Source organism: Botryllus schlosseri, chromosome 11 (assembly GCF_051294905.1).
Source record: "Botryllus schlosseri isolate E-star chromosome 11, Bs_hap1, whole genome shotgun sequence".
Classification (NCBI taxonomy): Eukaryota; Metazoa; Chordata; class Ascidiacea; order Stolidobranchia; family Styelidae; genus Botryllus; species Botryllus schlosseri.
This window is the reverse complement of record NC_137246.1, coordinates 14,560,958-14,578,050: the sequence shown is the minus strand read 5'-3', so window position 1 is coordinate 14,578,050 and position 17,093 is coordinate 14,560,958. Positions and strand designations below refer to the sequence as shown.

Below are 17,093 nucleotides of genomic sequence, written 5' to 3'. Positions count from 1 at the left end.
AAATTGCATTAAAAAAGACAACACTAAAAGAAAGACAGCCATAATCCAGCAGGACCCCCAAAACAGAATCAATGGCGAACCTATTGAAAATAGCATCGATTAACGTAAATGGATTATCAAACAGACTACAGGATTTGGAACAATATATACAGACATCGAATTTGGATATACTATTGATTCAGGAAACGCATAAGATCGATAATGTGGATATACGTAACTGGGCAGCGGAAATCGGATTTATTATCTACTTCAACACAAAGAACGAAGTGAGACAATACTCTGGCACTGCGATAATGATTAAAGAACATCACGAAGGTAAAATTTTGCGCCACTATAGCATGATTGAAAACCGTGCCCAATGCCTCTGCATTCAAATTGACAAATGCCCAATAGCTATAATAAATATTTATGCCCCGTCTGGACAATCCGCAGATGCGAGAAAGTTACGTGACGATTTCCTAATCAAACTAGAATCAGAAATCCATGAGATTGAAGTCCCGGTTATAATGGGTGGTGATTTCAACCTAATTATTGACAAAAAAGACACTCGAATTAAACAGAGCCTCCATGTCAGAAGCGCCGAGAGACACTTTGAAAAGCTAACTAATGACGCGGAACTGATTGACGTGTTTAGGAGTAAACATCCTCTTGCCGAAGTATTCACTTACGTCACTGGAAAAACCGCGAGGAGACTAGATCGTTTCTACGCATCTTGTGAACTCATGAGCCATGTCCAGAATGCAGGGCATGAAAATAACCTTGTGGCTGACCACATAAGTCCGACAATAACACTCGCAATTGAGCCAAGCACTCTGTGGGGAAGAAAAAATTGGAAGTGTAATAATGACCTTTTGCGAGATGACGTGTACCGAGATATAATATCTAATCTCATCAGCTTTGAAGAGAATAATATCCAACACTGCCATGGCATTCAACAATGGTGGGACAGACTAAAAGATAGAATTGCCAACGTAAGCAAGAGATATGAGATAGACAAATATAAAACTTGTGATCCTCAGATAACGTATCAGAGGGTAAAGGGAAAATTGCGCATGTTAACCAAAATTGACCGTTGCGAAGGTGAACCTAACACGACGAGACAATTTTGGCAAGAATTGAAGACCAGACGGCGTAAGACTGAGCTTAAAGAACTTCAGCTCAGAGATGGAACGGTAACGACTGACCGTAATATTATTGCTAACCAGATTGAACAATTCTACACAGAATTGTGGACCCGACACGACGGCATTAATTCGTACGATCAAGCCGAATATCTATCATCGTACCAGAACGACTGCATGCACGGGAAAGACAATGAACGAACATCGGTAATACAATCTAGCGAAATATTACAAATACTGAAAGCAATGAACAGGGAAAGGTCACCGGGTTTCGACGGCCTGACAGTGGAATTCTACCTTGCAATGTGGCAAAGCATTGGTTCGAGATTAACAGAAATCATAAACAACGCGCTAATATACGGAAACATACCGCATAGCTGGAAACGTGCTAAAATTATTTTGATTCACAAAGGAAAGGACAAAAAGGATTTAGCGAACTGGCGACCCATTTCGCTGTTAAACACGGACTACAAAATAATGGCGAAAATTCTCAACAACAGACTGGTTGAGGAAATTTCGAGCAACATCAACATGACACAGAAAGCGGGAATTCCTGGAAGACAAATGGACGTGATACACAACAATGTGAGTGCAATTGTTAATTATCATCAAGAAAAACCTTTAGAAGGTTATATAATGACTATAGACGCAAGGAAAGCCTTTAATAAGGTGGACCACCAAATGCTCCTGAAAGTGCTTGATAAACTGCCCGTCACGGAAGAAACTCTTAAAGTGATCAAAGCCATATATGATAATCCTATTGCGACCATCGAGGTTAACGGCCTCCAAACAGCCAATGTAAATTGTACGAGGGGTATTAGACAAGGATGTCCTTTGAGTATGACACTATACGCGATTAGCGCAGACCCTCTAGCCCACAAGCTATGCACTAACGACAACATCAAAGGTATCCAAATCGGCGGGATAGAGCATAAATTAGACCAATTTGCTGATGACGTCACACTGTATCTAAGAACAACTGACTCTATTACCACAGTCCTTAACGAATATCAAAGCTTGCATAGAGTGACAGGTCAAGATATCAACACAGACAAGACGGAAATCCTACCGCTGAACGAAAAATCGCGTATCAGTCTGCAAAAAACTGCGCACGCACATATGCTAAAGCCAGTAATTAAGATACTGGGCTTATACCACGGAGGAAGCGAGCTGCAAATGAACTTCGACAGACTCTGGCAAGGAGTCGAGAAAAGCGTAAGGCATATTAAATCAAAACGGCTTTCTTGGATTGGTAAAATAACGGCGATTAAGGCATACATAATTAGCAAAATAACTTATACATATGCCAACAAGCAAATTCCAGACGACAAGCTCAAGCAACTCGAACGCCTCGTCTTCGGCCTACTGTGGAGTCCTGAGAAACTCGAGCAGAAAAGCAGAATGCAACTGATCAGACCTAAGCCAGAAGGAGGGATTGATATGCCAGATATCGAATCTGCAACACAAGCAAAGAGAGCAAAAAGACTACAACAACTTAGTCGACTCGAGAACCCGATTGATATCTGGCATGCAGCAGCTATATACAATCTGACAACGAAGGTGAGAGATATAAATTGCAATTTATACAACAACCTCTACCCTCACAGAAATACACTGACGGAGGAATGGAAGAAGGAAAAGGAAATATTCGACGTAATTAAAAGACAATCACAGGATATACAAGAACTGAGCCAGAAAGAAATGTACCAGATCCTTGTTAAAACAAAGACGCAACAAGGAAGAAGCCGCATGGCGGACTGGAAGGAGATATGGCTATACCAGCCCAATATCAAAGATCACATTGACAACAAGAAACGTGAGATTTCGTATCGCATTAACACTGAGAGCTACTTTACAGGCTCCAGAAAAACCAACGCAGGCTGGGTACGAAGAAAAGACGCCTACTTGAAAAACAAATGCAAATTCTGCCAACACGCCGATGATACTCTGCGCCACACCTTCGCCGAATGTGCAACTTACAAAAAACTGTTCTCTCTTGTAATACAGGATCTCGAGAACGACCTGCAAACGACTATTGACGCTACACCCGACGAGATCATACGCAACGTCTACGACGGACCGCAAGCTCCGACTATAATAAAAGCTTTTATGAACGTGAAAACCCTTGTGTGGGAATGGAAAAACGCCCTTGACATACAAAATGAATATGCCCAAAATATTGACCAACGCATCTCCGATATAAGAAGTAAAATATACCGAATAATTTAAGCGAGCCATTTAAACGCTCGCGCGATAAATCATATTGCATTTATCGACCCACAAAACGCAACCAATCCACCTACAACCTATCCAAACCACCAAACCTCCCATCCCACTCTGCCCCTTCCCTAAACCAACACCTACACGTACCCCCCCCCCCCAATCTACCCGATCTCCCACCCCCCATGCCCTATTCCTACCCACCCCACCCCTACCCTATTCCTACCCCACCCGCCACCACTCCACCAAATTTATATGAAAATCACACGCAAACGAGCGCCAAGCACTGGCGGCTCCTTCTAAGACCACGAATCGACTGCTACGATGACATGAGATGAGCCGAGCGACTACGAGCGCCAACTTACGACGACGTCTACTACGACCGCGTATACATACCATACTTCGGCAACGGCTGAGACGAGATGACCCGATGATGGGGAAAGATTTTCTTTATGAAATTTTTGAAATTTTATGTACATACTTGAATAAACATCACAAAAACGGTTAGTACTTGCATGGGTGACCGGCTGGGAATACCGTGTGCCGTAGGCAGCTTTTGCATTATTGTCGCACAAACTCGGTCAATTTGGAATTGTAGTAGGCCTAACGCATTTTCCTTATATCGCAATCTCGTACCGTTTTGAAATGACGAAAATTGCAATAAATAACTCTGACACGGAGAGCATAATTTACTTGGGTTTTTTCATGACCAGGTACAAGAACAGAGCAGGATGCCAACGATATTCGACCGCTAGCAGTCTTTTCTCTCCGGTTGGGTCGAAAGTGGCTCGGCGCAATCAGACAATCTGCTTTTTGGCGTCTCGTTGGCAGCATGGCGACTTTTCGCCTGAGAGAAACGGAAAATGTCATTTAAAACGGCACAGATTGTAGCCAATGTCGCCTACGACCATACCACGTTGAACATACCCGATCTCGTCTGATCTCGGAAGTCAAGCAACGTTGGGCGCGGTTAGTACTTGCATGGGTGACCGGCTGGGAATACCGTGTGCCGTAGGCAGCTTTTGCATTATTGTAGCCCAAACTCGATCAATTTGTAATTGTAGTAGGCCTAACGCATTTTCCTTATATCGCAATCTCGTACCGTTTTGAAATGACGAAAATTGCAAAAAATAACTCTGACACGGAGAGCATAATTTACTTGGTTTTTTTCATGACCAGGTACAAGAACAGAGCAGGATGCCAACGATATTCGACCGCTAGCAGTCTTTTCTCTCCGGTTGGGTCGAAAGTGGCTCGGCGCAATCAGACAATCTGCTTTTCAGGCGTCTCGTTGGCAGCGTGGCGAATTTTTAGCCTGAGAGAAACGGAAAATGTCATTTAAAACGGCACAGATTGTAGCCAATGTCGCCTACGACCATACCACGTTGAACATACCCGATCTCGTCTGATCTCGGAAGTCAAGCAACGTTGGGCGCGGTTAGTACTTGCATGGGTGACCGGCTGGGAATACCGTGTGCCGTAGGCAGCTTTTGCATTATTGTAGCACAAACTCGATCAATTTGTAATTGTAGTAGGCCTAACGCATTTTCCTTATATCGCAATCTCGTACCGTTTTGAAATGACGAAAATTGCAAAAAATAACTCTGACACGGAGAGCATAATTTACTTGGGTTTTTTCATGACCAGGTACAAGAACAGAGCAGGATGCCAACGATATTCGACCGCTAGCAGTCTTTTCTCTCCGGTTGGGTCGAAAGTGGCTCGGCGCAATCAGACAATCTGCTTTTTGGCGTCTCGTTGGCAGCATGGCGACTGTTCGCCTGAGAGAAAGGGAAGCCGTCATTTAAAACGGCACAAATTGTCACATCGTTCGCCTACGACCATACCACGTTGAATACACCCGATCTCGTCTGATCTCGGAAGTCAAGCAACGTTGGGCGCGGTTAGTACTTGCATGGGTGACCGGCTGGGAATACCGTGTGCCGTAGGCAGCTTTTATTTGCGTTTTTCACATAAACTCGATCAGCAATTTGATTGCTATGCTGTATTTTTATGATTGCAACTGTTTTTCGTGCGCGGCGCGGTGCGCATGTGCCAATACGAATTGAATCATTTGCCGGCCGCCGCTTATTTCAATTATGAACTCGCGTGCAATTTGTAGTTGTACTATAGGCCCGACACATTTTCATTATATCGAAATCTCGTGCTGTTTAGACATGACGGAAATAAGTGCAATAAAATAACTACTCTGACAGCGAGAGCTTACTCGTGTGTTTTTTGACCAGATACAAGAAAAAAGCAGGATAATCCCAATGATATTCGACCGCTAGCAGTCTTTTCTCTCCGGTTGGGTCGAAAGTGGCTCGGCGCAATCAGACAATCTGCTTTTTGGCGTCTCGTTGGCAGCGTGGCGAATTTTTAGCCTGAGAGAAACGGAAAATGTCATTTAAAACGGCACAGATTGTAGCCAATGTCGCCTACGACCATACCACGTTGAACATACCCGATCTCGTCTGATCTCGGAAGTCAAGCAACGTTGGGCGCGGTTAGTACTTGCATGGGTGACCGGCTGGGAATACCGTGTGCCGTAGGCAGCTTTTGCATTATTGTAGCACAAACTCGATCAATTTGTAATTGTAGTAGGCCTAACGCATTTTCCTTATATCGCAATCTCGTACCGTTTTGAAATGACGAAAATTGCAAAAAATAACTCTGACACGGAGAGCATAATTTACTTGGTTTTTTTCATGACCAGGTACAAGATCAGAGCAGGATGCCAACGATATTCGACCGCTAGCAGTCTTTTCTCTCCGGTTGGGTCGAAAGTGGCTCGGCGCAATCAGACAATCTGCTTTTTGGCGTCTCGTTGGCAGCATGGCGACTTTTCGCCTGAGAGAAACGGAAAATGTCATTTAAAACGGCACAGATTGTAGCCAATGTCGCCTACGACCATACCACGTTGAACATACCCGATCTCGTCTGATCTCGGAAGTCAAGCAACGTTGGGCGCGGTTAGTACTTGCATGGGTGACCGGCTGGGAATACCGTGTGCCGTAGGCAGCTTTTGCATTATTGTCGCACAAACTCGGTCAATTTGGAATTGTAGTAGGCCTAACGCATTTTCCTTATATCGCAATCTCGTACCGTTTTGAAATGACGAAAATTGCAAAAAATAACTCTGACACGGAGAGCATAATTTACTTGGGTTTTTTCATGACCAGGTACAAGAACAGAGCAGGATGCCAACGATATTCGACCGCTAGCAGTCTTTTCTCTCCGGTTGGGTCGAAAGTGGCTCGGCGCAATCAGACAATCTGCTTTTTGGCGTCTCGTTGGCAGCATGGCGACTTTTCGCCTGAGAGAAACGGAAAATGTCATTTAAAACGGCACAGATTGTAGCCAATGTCGCCTACGACCATACCACGTTGAACATACCCGATCTCGTCTGATCTCGGAAGTCAAGCAACGTTGGGCGCGGTTAGTACTTGCATGGGTGACCGGCTGGGAATACCGTGTGCCGTAGGCAGCTTTTGCATTATTGTCGCACAAACTCGGTCAATTTGGAATTGTAGTAGGCCTAACGCATTTTCCTTATATCGCAATCTCGTACCGTTTTGAAATGACGAAAATTGCAAAAAATAACTCTGACACGGAGAGCATAATTTACTTGGTTTTTTTCATGACCAGGTACAAGAACAGAGCAGGATGCCAACGATATTCGACCGCTAGCAGTCTTTTCTCTCCGGTTGGGTCGAAAGTGGCTCGGCGCAATCAGACAATCTGCTTTTTGGCGTCTCGTTGGCAGCATGGCGACTTTTCGCCTGAGAGAAACGGAAAATGTCATTTAAAACGGCACAGATTGTAGCCAATGTCGCCTACGACCATACCACGTTGAACACACCCGATCTCGTCTGATCTCGGAAGTCAAGCAACGTTGGGCGCGGTTAGTACTTGCATGGGTGACCGGCTGGGAATACCGTGTGCCGTAGGCAGCTTTTGCATTATTGTAGCCCAAACTCGATCAATTTGTAATTGTAGTAGGCCTAACGCATTTTCCTTATATCGCAATCTCGTACCGTTTTGAAATGACGAAAATTGCAAAAAATAACTCTGACACGGAGAGCATAATTTACTTGGTTTTTTTCATGACCAGGTACAAGAACAGAGCAGGATGCCAACGATATTCGACCGCTAGCAGTCTTTTCTCTCCGGTTGGGTCGAAAGTGGCTCGGCGCAATCAGACAATCTGCTTTTCAGGCGTCTCGTTGGCAGCGTGGCGAATTTTTAGCCTGAGAGAAACGGAAAATGTCATTTAAAACGGCACAGATTGTAGCCAATGTCGCCTACGACCATACCACGTTGAACATACCCGATCTCGTCTGATCTCGGAAGTCAAGCAACGTTGGGCGCGGTTAGTACTTGCATGGGTGACCGGCTGGGAATACCGTGTGCCGTAGGCAGCTTTTGCATTATTGTAGCACAAACTCGATCAATTTGTAATTGTAGTAGGCCTAACGCATTTTCCTTATATCGCAATCTCGTACCGTTTTGAAATGACGAAAATTGCAAAAAATAACTCTGACACGGAGAGCATAATTTACTTGGTTTTTTTCATGACCAGGTACAAGAACAGAGCAGGATGCCAACGATATTCGACCGCTAGCAGTCTTTTCTCTCCGGTTGGGTCGAAAGTGGCTCGGCGCAATCAGACAATCTGCTTTTTGGCGTCTCGTTGGCAGCATGGCGACTTTTCGCCTGAGAGAAACGGAAAATGTCATTTAAAACGGCACAGATTGTAGCCAATGTCGCCTACGACCATACCACGTTGAACATACCCGATCTCGTCTGATCTCGGAAGTCAAGCAACGTTGGGCGCGGTTAGTACTTGCATGGGTGACCGGCTGGGAATACCGTGTGCCGTAGGCAGCTTTTGCATTATTGTCGCACAAACTCGGTCAATTTGGAATTGTAGTAGGCCTAACGCATTTTCCTTATATCGCAATCTCGTACCGTTTTGAAATGACGAAAATTGCAAAAAATAACTCTGACACGGAGAGCATAATTTACTTGGGTTTTTTCATGACCAGGTACAAGAACAGAGCAGGATGCCAACGATATTCGACCGCTAGCAGTCTTTTCTCTCCGGTTGGGTCGAAAGTGGCTCGGCGCAATCAGACAATCTGCTTTTTGGCGTCTCGTTGGCAGCATGGCGACTTTTCGCCTGAGAGAAACGGAAAATGTCATTTAAAACGGCACAGATTGTAGCCAATGTCGCCTACGACCATACCACGTTGAACATACCCGATCTCGTCTGATCTCGGAAGTCAAGCAACGTTGGGCGCGGTTAGTACTTGCATGGGTAACCGGCTGGGAATACCGTGTGCCGTAGGCAGCTTTTGCATTATTGTCGCACAAACTCGGTCAATTTGGAATTGTAGTAGGCCTAACGCATTTTCCTTATATCGCAATCTCGTACCGTTTTGAAATGACGAAAATTGCAAAAAATAACTCTGACACGGAGAGCATAATTTACTTGGGTTTTTTCATGACCAGGTACAAGAACAGAGCAGGATGCCAACGATATTCGACCGCTAGCAGTCTTTTCTCTCCGGTTGGGTCGAAAGTGGCTCGGCGCAATCAGACAATCTGCTTTTTGGCGTCTCGTTGGCAGCATGGCGACTTTTCGCCTGAGAGAAACGGAAAATGTCATTTAAAACGGCACAGATTGTAGCCAATGTCGCCTACGACCATACCACGTTGAACATACCCGATCTCGTCTGATCTCGGAAGTCAAGCAACGTTGGGCGCGGTTAGTACTTGCATGGGTGACCGGCTGGGAATACCGTGTGCCGTAGGCAGCTTTTGCATTATTGTCGCACAAACTCGGTCAATTTGGAATTGTAGTAGGCCTAACGCATTTTCCTTATATCGCAATCTCGTACCGTTTTGAAATGACGAAAATTGCAAAAAATAACTCTGACACGGAGAGCATAATTTACTTGGGTTTTTTCATGACCAGGTACAAGAACAGAGCAGGATGCCAACGATATTCGACCGCTAGCAGTCTTTTCTCTCCGGTTGGGTCGAAAGTGGCTCGGCGCAATCAGACAATCTGCTTTTTGGCGTCTCGTTGGCAGCATGGCGACTTTTCGCCTGAGAGAAACGGAAAATGTCATTTAAAACGGCACAGATTGTAGCCAATGTCGCCTACGACCATACCACGTTGAACATACCCGATCTCGTCTGATCTCGGAAGTCAAGCAACGTTGGGCGCGGTTAGTACTTGCATGGGTGACCGGCTGGGAATACCGTGTGCCGTAGGCAGCTTTTGCATTATTGTAGCCCAAACTCGATCAATTTGTAATTGTAGTAGGCCTAACGCATTTTCCTTATATCGCAATCTCGTACCGTTTTGAAATGACGAAAATTGCAAAAAATAACTCTGACACGGAGAGCATAATTTACTTGGGTTTTTTCATGACCAGGTACAAGAACAGAGCAGGATGCCAACGATATTCGACCGCTAGCAGTCTTTTCTCTCCGGTTGGGTCGAAAGTGGCTCGGCGCAATCAGACAATCTGCTTTTTGGCGTCTCGTTGGCAGCATGGCGACTGTTCGCCTGAGAGAAAGGGAAGCCGTCATTTAAAACGGCACAAATTGTCACATCGTTCGCCTACGACCATACCACGTTGAATACACCCGATCTCGTCTGATCTCGGAAGTCAAGCAACGTTGGGCGCGGTTAGTACTTGCATGGGTGACCGGCTGGGAATACCGTGTGCCGTAGGCAGCTTTTATTTGCGTTTTTCACATAAACTCGATCAGCAATTTGATTGCTATGCTGTATTTTTATGATTGCAACTGTTTTTCGTGCGCGGCGCGGTGCGCATGTGCCAATACGAATTGAATCATTTGCCGGCCGCCGCTTATTTCAATTATGAACTCGCGTGCAATTTGTAGTTGTACTATAGGCCCGACACATTTTCATTATATCGAAATCTCGTGCTGTTTAGACATGACGGAAATAAGTGCAATAAAATAACTACTCTGACAGCGAGAGCTTACTCGTGTGTTTTTTGACCAGATACAAGAAAAAAGCAGGATAATGCCAATGATATTCGACCGCTAGCAGTCTTTTCTCTCCGGTTGGGTCGAAAGTGGCTCGGCGCAATCAGACAATCTGCTTTTTGGCGTCTCGTTGGCAGCATGGCGACTGTTCGCCTGAGAGAAAGGGAAGCCGTCATTTAAAACGGCACAAATTGTCACATCGTTCGCCTACGACCATACCACGTTGAACATACCCGATCTCGTCTGATCTCGGAAGTCAAGCAACGTTGGGCGCGGTTAGTACTTGCATGGGTGACCGGCTGGGAATACCGTGTGCCGTAGGCAGCTTTTATTTGCGTTTTTCACATAAACTCGATCAGCAATTTGATTGCTATGCTGTATTTTTATGATTGCAACTGTTTTTCGTGCGCGGCGCGGTGCGCATGTGCCAATACGAATTGAATCATTTGCCGGCCGCCGCTTATTTCAATTATGAACTCGCGTGCAATTTGTAGTTGTACTATAGGCCCGACACATTTTCATTATATCGAAATCTCGTGCTGTTTAGACATGACGGAAATAAGTGCAATAAAATAACTACTCTGACAGCGAGAGCTTACTCGTGTGTTTTATGACCAGATACAAGAAAAAAGCAGGATAATGCCAATGATATTCGACCGCTAGCAGTCTTTTCTCTCCGGTTGGGTCGAAAGTGGCTCGGCGCAATCAGACAATCTGCTTTTTGGCGTCTCGTTGGCAGCGTGGCGAATTTTTAGCCTGAGAGAAACGGAAAATGTCATTTAAAACGGCACAGATTGTAGCCAATGTCGCCTACGACCATACCACGTTGAACATACCCGATCTCGTCTGATCTCGGAAGTCAAGCAACGTTGGGCGCGGTTAGTACTTGCATGGGTGACCGGCTGGGAATACCGTGTGCCGTAGGCAGCTTTTGCATTATTGTAGCACAAACTCGATCAATTTGTAATTGTAGTAGGCCTAACGCATTTTCCTTATATCGCAATCTCGTACCGTTTTGAAATGACGAAAATTGCAAAAAATAACTCTGACACGGAGAGCATAATTTACTTGGTTTTTTTCATGACCAGGTACAAGATCAGAGCAGGATGCCAACGATATTCGACCGCTAGCAGTCTTTTCTCTCCGGTTGGGTCGAAAGTGGCTCGGCGCAATCAGACAATCTGCTTTTTGGCGTCTCGTTGGCAGCATGGCGACTTTTCGCCTGAGAGAAACGGAAAATGTCATTTAAAACGGCACAGATTGTAGCCAATGTCGCCTACGACCATACCACGTTGAACATACCCGATCTCGTCTGATCTCGGAAGTCAAGCAACGTTGGGCGCGGTTAGTACTTGCATGGGTGACCGGCTGGGAATACCGTGTGCCGTAGGCAGCTTTTGCATTATTGTCGCACAAACTCGGTCAATTTGGAATTGTAGTAGGCCTAACGCATTTTCCTTATATCGCAATCTCGTACCGTTTTGAAATGACGAAAATTGCAAAAAATAACTCTGACACGGAGAGCATAATTTACTTGGGTTTTTTCATGACCAGGTACAAGAACAGAGCAGGATGCCAACGATATTCGACCGCTAGCAGTCTTTTCTCTCCGGTTGGGTCGAAAGTGGCTCGGCGCAATCAGACAATCTGCTTTTTGGCGTCTCGTTGGCAGCATGGCGACTTTTCGCCTGAGAGAAACGGAAAATGTCATTTAAAACGGCACAGATTGTAGCCAATGTCGCCTACGACCATACCACGTTGAACATACCCGATCTCGTCTGATCTCGGAAGTCAAGCAACGTTGGGCGCGGTTAGTACTTGCATGGGTGACCGGCTGGGAATACCGTGTGCCGTAGGCAGCTTTTGCATTATTGTCGCACAAACTCGGTCAATTTGGAATTGTAGTAGGCCTAACGCATTTTCCTTATATCGCAATCTCGTACCGTTTTGAAATGACGAAAATTGCAAAAAATAACTCTGACACGGAGAGCATAATTTACTTGGGTTTTTTCATGACCAGGTACAAGAACAGAGCAGGATGCCAACGATATTCGACCGCTAGCAGTCTTTTCTCTCCGGTTGGGTCGAAAGTGGCTCGGCGCAATCAGACAATCTGCTTTTTGGCGTCTCGTTGGCAGCATGGCGACTTTTCGCCTGAGAGAAACGGAAAATGTCATTTAAAACGGCACAGATTGTAGCCAATGTCGCCTACGACCATACCACGTTGAATATACCCGATCTCGTCTGATCTCGGAAGTCAAGCAACGTTGGGCGCGGTTAGTACTTGCATGGGTGACCGGCTGGGAATACCGTGTGCCGTAGGCAGCTTTTGCATTATTGTAGCCCAAACTCGATCAATTTGTAATTGTAGTAGGCCTAACGCATTTTCCTTATATCGCAATCTCGTACCGTTTTGAAATGACGAAAATTGCAAAAAATAACTCTGACACGGAGAGCATAATTTACTTGGTTTTTTTCATGACCAGGTACAAGAACAGAGCAGGATGCCAACGATATTCGACCGCTAGCAGTCTTTTCTCTCCGGTTGGGTCGAAAGTGGCTCGGCGCAATCAGACAATCTGCTTTTCAGGCGTCTCGTTGGCAGCGTGGCGAATTTTTAGCCTGAGAGAAACGGAAAATGTCATTTAAAACGGCACAGATTGCAACCACTGTCGCCTACGACCATACCACGTTGAACACACCCGATCTCGTCTGATCTCGGAAGTCAAGCAACGTTGGGCGCGGTTAGTACTTGCATGGGTGACCGGCTGGGAATACCGTGTGCCGTAGGCAGCTTTTGCATTATTGTAGCCCAAACTCGATCAATTTGTAATTGTAGTAGGCCTAACGCATTTTCCTTATATCGCAATCTCGTACCGTTTTGAAATGACGAAAATTGCAAAAAATAACTCTGACACGGAGAGCATAATTTACTTGGTTTTTTTCATGACCAGGTACAAGAACAGAGCAGGATGCCAACGATATTCGACCGCTAGCAGTCTTTTCTCTCCGGTTGGGTCGAAAGTGGCTCGGCGCAATCAGACAATCTGCTTTTCAGGCGTCTCGTTGGCAGCGTGGCGAATTTTTAGCCTGAGAGAAACGGAAAATGTCATTTAAAACGGCACAGATTGTAGCCAATGTCGCCTACGACCATACCACGTTGAACATACCCGATCTCGTCTGATCTCGGAAGTCAAGCAACGTTGGGCGCGGTTAGTACTTGCATGGGTGACCGGCTGGGAATACCGTGTGCCGTAGGCAGCTTTTGCATTATTGTAGCACAAACTCGATCAATTTGTAATTGTAGTAGGCCTAACGCATTTTCCTTATATCGCAATCTCGTACCGTTTTGAAATGACGAAAATTGCAAAAAATAACTCTGACACGGAGAGCATAATTTACTTGGTTTTTTTCATGACCAGGTACAAGAACAGAGCAGGATGCCAACGATATTCGACCGCTAGCAGTCTTTTCTCTCCGGTTGGGTCGAAAGTGGCTCGGCGCAATCAGACAATCTGCTTTTTGGCGTCTCGTTGGCAGCATGGCGACTTTTCGCCTGAGAGAAACGGAAAATGTCATTTAAAACGGCACAGATTGTAGCCAATGTCGCCTACGACCATACCACGTTGAACATACCCGATCTCGTCTGATCTCGGAAGTCAAGCAACGTTGGGCGCGGTTAGTACTTGCATGGGTGACCGGCTGGGAATACCGTGTGCCGTAGGCAGCTTTTGCATTATTGTCGCACAAACTCGGTCAATTTGGAATTGTAGTAGGCCTAACGCATTTTCCTTATATCGCAATCTCGTACCGTTTTGAAATGACGAAAATTGCAAAAAATAACTCTGACACGGAGAGCATAATTTACTTGGGTTTTTTCATGACCAGGTACAAGAACAGAGCAGGATGCCAACGATATTCGACCGCTAGCAGTCTTTTCTCTCCGGTTGGGTCGAAAGTGGCTCGGCGCAATCAGACAATCTGCTTTTTGGCGTCTCGTTGGCAGCATGGCGACTTTTCGCCTGAGAGAAACGGAAAATGTCATTTAAAACGGCACAGATTGTAGCCAATGTCGCCTACGACCATACCACGTTGAACATACCCGATCTCGTCTGATCTCGGAAGTCAAGCAACGTTGGGCGCGGTTAGTACTTGCATGGGTGACCGGCTGGGAATACCGTGTGCCGTAGGCAGCTTTTGCATTATTGTCGCACAAACTCGGTCAATTTGGAATTGTAGTAGGCCTAACGCATTTTCCTTATATCGCAATCTCGTACCGTTTTGAAATGACGAAAATTGCAAAAAATAACTCTGACACGGAGAGCATAATTTACTTGGGTTTTTTCATGACCAGGTACAAGAACAGAGCAGGATGCCAACGATATTCGACCGCTAGCAGTCTTTTCTCTCCGGTTGGGTCGAAAGTGGCTCGGCGCAATCAGACAATCTGCTTTTTGGCGTCTCGTTGGCAGCATGGCGACTTTTCGCCTGAGAGAAACGGAAAATGTCATTTAAAACGGCACAGATTGTAGCCAATGTCGCCTACGACCATACCACGTTGAACATACCCGATCTCGTCTGATCTCGGAAGTCAAGCAACGTTGGGCGCGGTTAGTACTTGCATGGGTGACCGGCTGGGAATACCGTGTGCCGTAGGCAGCTTTTGCATTATTGTAGCCCAAACTCGATCAATTTGTAATTGTAGTAGGCCTAACGCATTTTCCTTATATCGCAATCTCGTACCGTTTTGAAATGACGAAAATTGCAAAAAATAACTCTGACACGGAGAGCATAATTTACTTGGTTTTTTTCATGACCAGGTACAAGAACAGAGCAGGATGCCAACGATATTCGACCGCTAGCAGTCTTTTCTCTCCGGTTGGGTCGAAAGTGGCTCGGCGCAATCAGACAATCTGCTTTTCAGGCGTCTCGTTGGCAGCGTGGCGAATTTTTAGCCTGAGAGAAACGGAAAATGTCATTTAAAACGGCACAGATTGCAACCACTGTCGCCTACGACCATACCACGTTGAACACACCCGATCTCGTCTGATCTCGGAAGTCAAGCAACGTTGGGCGCGGTTAGTACTTGCATGGGTGACCGGCTGGGAATACCGTGTGCCGTAGGCAGCTTTTGCATTATTGTAGCCCAAACTCGATCAATTTGTAATTGTAGTAGGCCTAACGCATTTTCCTTATATCGCAATCTCGTACCGTTTTGAAATGACGAAAATTGCAAAAAATAACTCTGACACGGAGAGCATAATTTACTTGGTTTTTTTCATGACCAGGTACAAGAACAGAGCAGGATGCCAACGATATTCGACCGCTAGCAGTCTTTTCTCTCCGGTTGGGTCGAAAGTGGCTCGGCGCAATCAGACAATCTGCTTTTCAGGCGTCTCGTTGGCAGCGTGGCGAATTTTTAGCCTGAGAGAAACGGAAAATGTCATTTAAAACGGCACAGATTGTAGCCAATGTCGCCTACGACCATACCACGTTGAACATACCCGATCTCGTCTGATCTCGGAAGTCAAGCAACGTTGGGCGCGGTTAGTACTTGCATGGGTGACCGGCTGGGAATACCGTGTGCCGTAGGCAGCTTTTGCATTATTGTAGCACAAACTCGATCAATTTGTAATTGTAGTAGGCCTAACGCATTTTCCTTATATCGCAATCTCGTACCGTTTTGAAATGACGAAAATTGCAAAAAATAACTCTGACACGGAGAGCATAATTTACTTGGGTTTTTTCATGACCAGGTACAAGAACAGAGCAGGATGCCAACGATATTCGACCGCTAGCAGTCTTTTCTCTCCGGTTGGGTCGAAAGTGGCTCGGCGCAATCAGACAATCTGCTTTTTGGCGTCTCGTTGGCAGCATGGCGACTGTTCGCCTGAGAGAAAGGGAAGCCGTCATTTAAAACGGCACAAATTGTCACATCGTTCGCCTACGACCATACCACGTTGAATACACCCGATCTCGTCTGATCTCGGAAGTCAAGCAACGTTGGGCGCGGTTAGTACTTGCATGGGTGACCGGCTGGGAATACCGTGTGCCGTAGGCAGCTTTTATTTGCGTTTTTCACATAAACTCGATCAGCAATTTGATTGCTATGCTGTATTTTTATGATTGCAACTGTTTTTCGTGCGCGGCGCGGTGCGCATGTGCCAATACGAATTGAATCATTTGCCGGCCGCCGCTTATTTCAATTATGAACTCGCGTGCAATTTGTAGTTGTACTATAGGCCCGACACATTTTCATTATATCGAAATCTCGTGCTGTTTAGACATGACGGAAATAAGTGCAATAAAATAACTACTCTGACAGCGAGAGCTTACTCGTGTGTTTTTTGACCAGATACAAGAAAAAAGCAGGATAATGCCAATGATATTCGACCGCTAGCAGTCTTTTCTCTCCGGTTGGGTCGAAAGTGGCTCGGCGCAATCAGACAATCTGCTTTTTGGCGTCTCGTTGGCAGCATGGCGACTGTTCGCCTGAGAGAAAGGGAAGCCGTCATTTAAAACGGCACAAATTGTCACATCGTTCGCCTACGACCATACCACGTTGAACATACCCGATCTCGTCTGATCTCGGAAGTCAAGCAACGTTGGGCGCGGTTAGTACTTGCATGGGTGACCGGCTGGGAATACCGTGTGCCGTAGGCAGCTTTTATTTGCGTTTTTCACATAAACTCGATCAGCAATTTGATTGCTATGCTGTATTTT

At 45.7% G+C, this 17,093-nt stretch overlaps 1 protein-coding gene, 1 long non-coding RNA gene and 27 other non-coding genes across 29 annotated transcripts in view; 28 read left to right on the top strand and 1 right to left on the bottom strand.

Annotated features, from left to right (window-relative positions):
* The window catches only part of LOC145451148 (dynein beta chain, ciliary-like), a 346,083-nt gene that overhangs the window by 225,851 nt on the left and 103,139 nt on the right, over window positions 1-17,093 (bottom strand). The window lies entirely within an intron of this gene.
* The window catches only part of LOC145450777 (uncharacterized), a 188,587-nt gene that overhangs the window by 111,672 nt on the left and 59,822 nt on the right, over window positions 1-17,093 (top strand). The gene's annotated exons all lie outside the window — the stretch shown is intronic.
* On the top strand, window positions 4,241-4,359 carry LOC145451255 (5S ribosomal RNA). Its single transcript, XR_013918764.1, has one exon. It is a non-coding gene; the product is annotated as a 5S ribosomal RNA (ribosomal RNA).
* LOC145451253 (5S ribosomal RNA) lies at window positions 4,709-4,827 on the top strand. The gene has a single exon (XR_013918763.1). It is a non-coding gene; the product is annotated as a 5S ribosomal RNA (ribosomal RNA).
* Window positions 5,175-5,293, top strand: LOC145451427 (5S ribosomal RNA). The gene has a single exon (XR_013918924.1). It is a non-coding gene; the product is annotated as a 5S ribosomal RNA (ribosomal RNA).
* On the top strand, window positions 5,778-5,896 carry LOC145451252 (5S ribosomal RNA). Its single transcript, XR_013918762.1, has one exon. It is a non-coding gene; the product is annotated as a 5S ribosomal RNA (ribosomal RNA).
* On the top strand, window positions 6,244-6,362 carry LOC145451251 (5S ribosomal RNA). Its single transcript, XR_013918761.1, has one exon. It is a non-coding gene; the product is annotated as a 5S ribosomal RNA (ribosomal RNA).
* Window positions 6,710-6,828, top strand: LOC145451250 (5S ribosomal RNA). Its single transcript, XR_013918760.1, has one exon. It is a non-coding gene; the product is annotated as a 5S ribosomal RNA (ribosomal RNA).
* On the top strand, window positions 7,176-7,294 carry LOC145451273 (5S ribosomal RNA). The gene has a single exon (XR_013918782.1). It is a non-coding gene; the product is annotated as a 5S ribosomal RNA (ribosomal RNA).
* On the top strand, window positions 7,644-7,762 carry LOC145451248 (5S ribosomal RNA). The gene has a single exon (XR_013918758.1). It is a non-coding gene; the product is annotated as a 5S ribosomal RNA (ribosomal RNA).
* Window positions 8,110-8,228, top strand: LOC145451247 (5S ribosomal RNA). The gene has a single exon (XR_013918757.1). It is a non-coding gene; the product is annotated as a 5S ribosomal RNA (ribosomal RNA).
* Window positions 8,576-8,694, top strand: LOC145451373 (5S ribosomal RNA). The gene has a single exon (XR_013918874.1). It is a non-coding gene; the product is annotated as a 5S ribosomal RNA (ribosomal RNA).
* On the top strand, window positions 9,042-9,160 carry LOC145451246 (5S ribosomal RNA). Its single transcript, XR_013918756.1, has one exon. It is a non-coding gene; the product is annotated as a 5S ribosomal RNA (ribosomal RNA).
* Window positions 9,508-9,626, top strand: LOC145451245 (5S ribosomal RNA). The gene has a single exon (XR_013918755.1). It is a non-coding gene; the product is annotated as a 5S ribosomal RNA (ribosomal RNA).
* On the top strand, window positions 9,974-10,092 carry LOC145451415 (5S ribosomal RNA). Its single transcript, XR_013918913.1, has one exon. It is a non-coding gene; the product is annotated as a 5S ribosomal RNA (ribosomal RNA).
* On the top strand, window positions 10,576-10,694 carry LOC145451244 (5S ribosomal RNA). The gene has a single exon (XR_013918754.1). It is a non-coding gene; the product is annotated as a 5S ribosomal RNA (ribosomal RNA).
* LOC145451242 (5S ribosomal RNA) lies at window positions 11,179-11,297 on the top strand. The gene has a single exon (XR_013918752.1). It is a non-coding gene; the product is annotated as a 5S ribosomal RNA (ribosomal RNA).
* LOC145451241 (5S ribosomal RNA) lies at window positions 11,645-11,763 on the top strand. Its single transcript, XR_013918751.1, has one exon. It is a non-coding gene; the product is annotated as a 5S ribosomal RNA (ribosomal RNA).
* On the top strand, window positions 12,111-12,229 carry LOC145451240 (5S ribosomal RNA). The gene has a single exon (XR_013918750.1). It is a non-coding gene; the product is annotated as a 5S ribosomal RNA (ribosomal RNA).
* Window positions 12,577-12,695, top strand: LOC145451218 (5S ribosomal RNA). The gene has a single exon (XR_013918730.1). It is a non-coding gene; the product is annotated as a 5S ribosomal RNA (ribosomal RNA).
* LOC145451261 (5S ribosomal RNA) lies at window positions 13,045-13,163 on the top strand. The gene has a single exon (XR_013918771.1). It is a non-coding gene; the product is annotated as a 5S ribosomal RNA (ribosomal RNA).
* On the top strand, window positions 13,513-13,631 carry LOC145451239 (5S ribosomal RNA). The gene has a single exon (XR_013918749.1). It is a non-coding gene; the product is annotated as a 5S ribosomal RNA (ribosomal RNA).
* LOC145451238 (5S ribosomal RNA) lies at window positions 13,979-14,097 on the top strand. The gene has a single exon (XR_013918748.1). It is a non-coding gene; the product is annotated as a 5S ribosomal RNA (ribosomal RNA).
* Window positions 14,445-14,563, top strand: LOC145451236 (5S ribosomal RNA). Its single transcript, XR_013918746.1, has one exon. It is a non-coding gene; the product is annotated as a 5S ribosomal RNA (ribosomal RNA).
* Window positions 14,911-15,029, top strand: LOC145451235 (5S ribosomal RNA). The gene has a single exon (XR_013918745.1). It is a non-coding gene; the product is annotated as a 5S ribosomal RNA (ribosomal RNA).
* On the top strand, window positions 15,379-15,497 carry LOC145451249 (5S ribosomal RNA). The gene has a single exon (XR_013918759.1). It is a non-coding gene; the product is annotated as a 5S ribosomal RNA (ribosomal RNA).
* On the top strand, window positions 15,847-15,965 carry LOC145451234 (5S ribosomal RNA). The gene has a single exon (XR_013918744.1). It is a non-coding gene; the product is annotated as a 5S ribosomal RNA (ribosomal RNA).
* On the top strand, window positions 16,313-16,431 carry LOC145451403 (5S ribosomal RNA). Its single transcript, XR_013918901.1, has one exon. It is a non-coding gene; the product is annotated as a 5S ribosomal RNA (ribosomal RNA).
* LOC145451233 (5S ribosomal RNA) lies at window positions 16,915-17,033 on the top strand. Its single transcript, XR_013918743.1, has one exon. It is a non-coding gene; the product is annotated as a 5S ribosomal RNA (ribosomal RNA).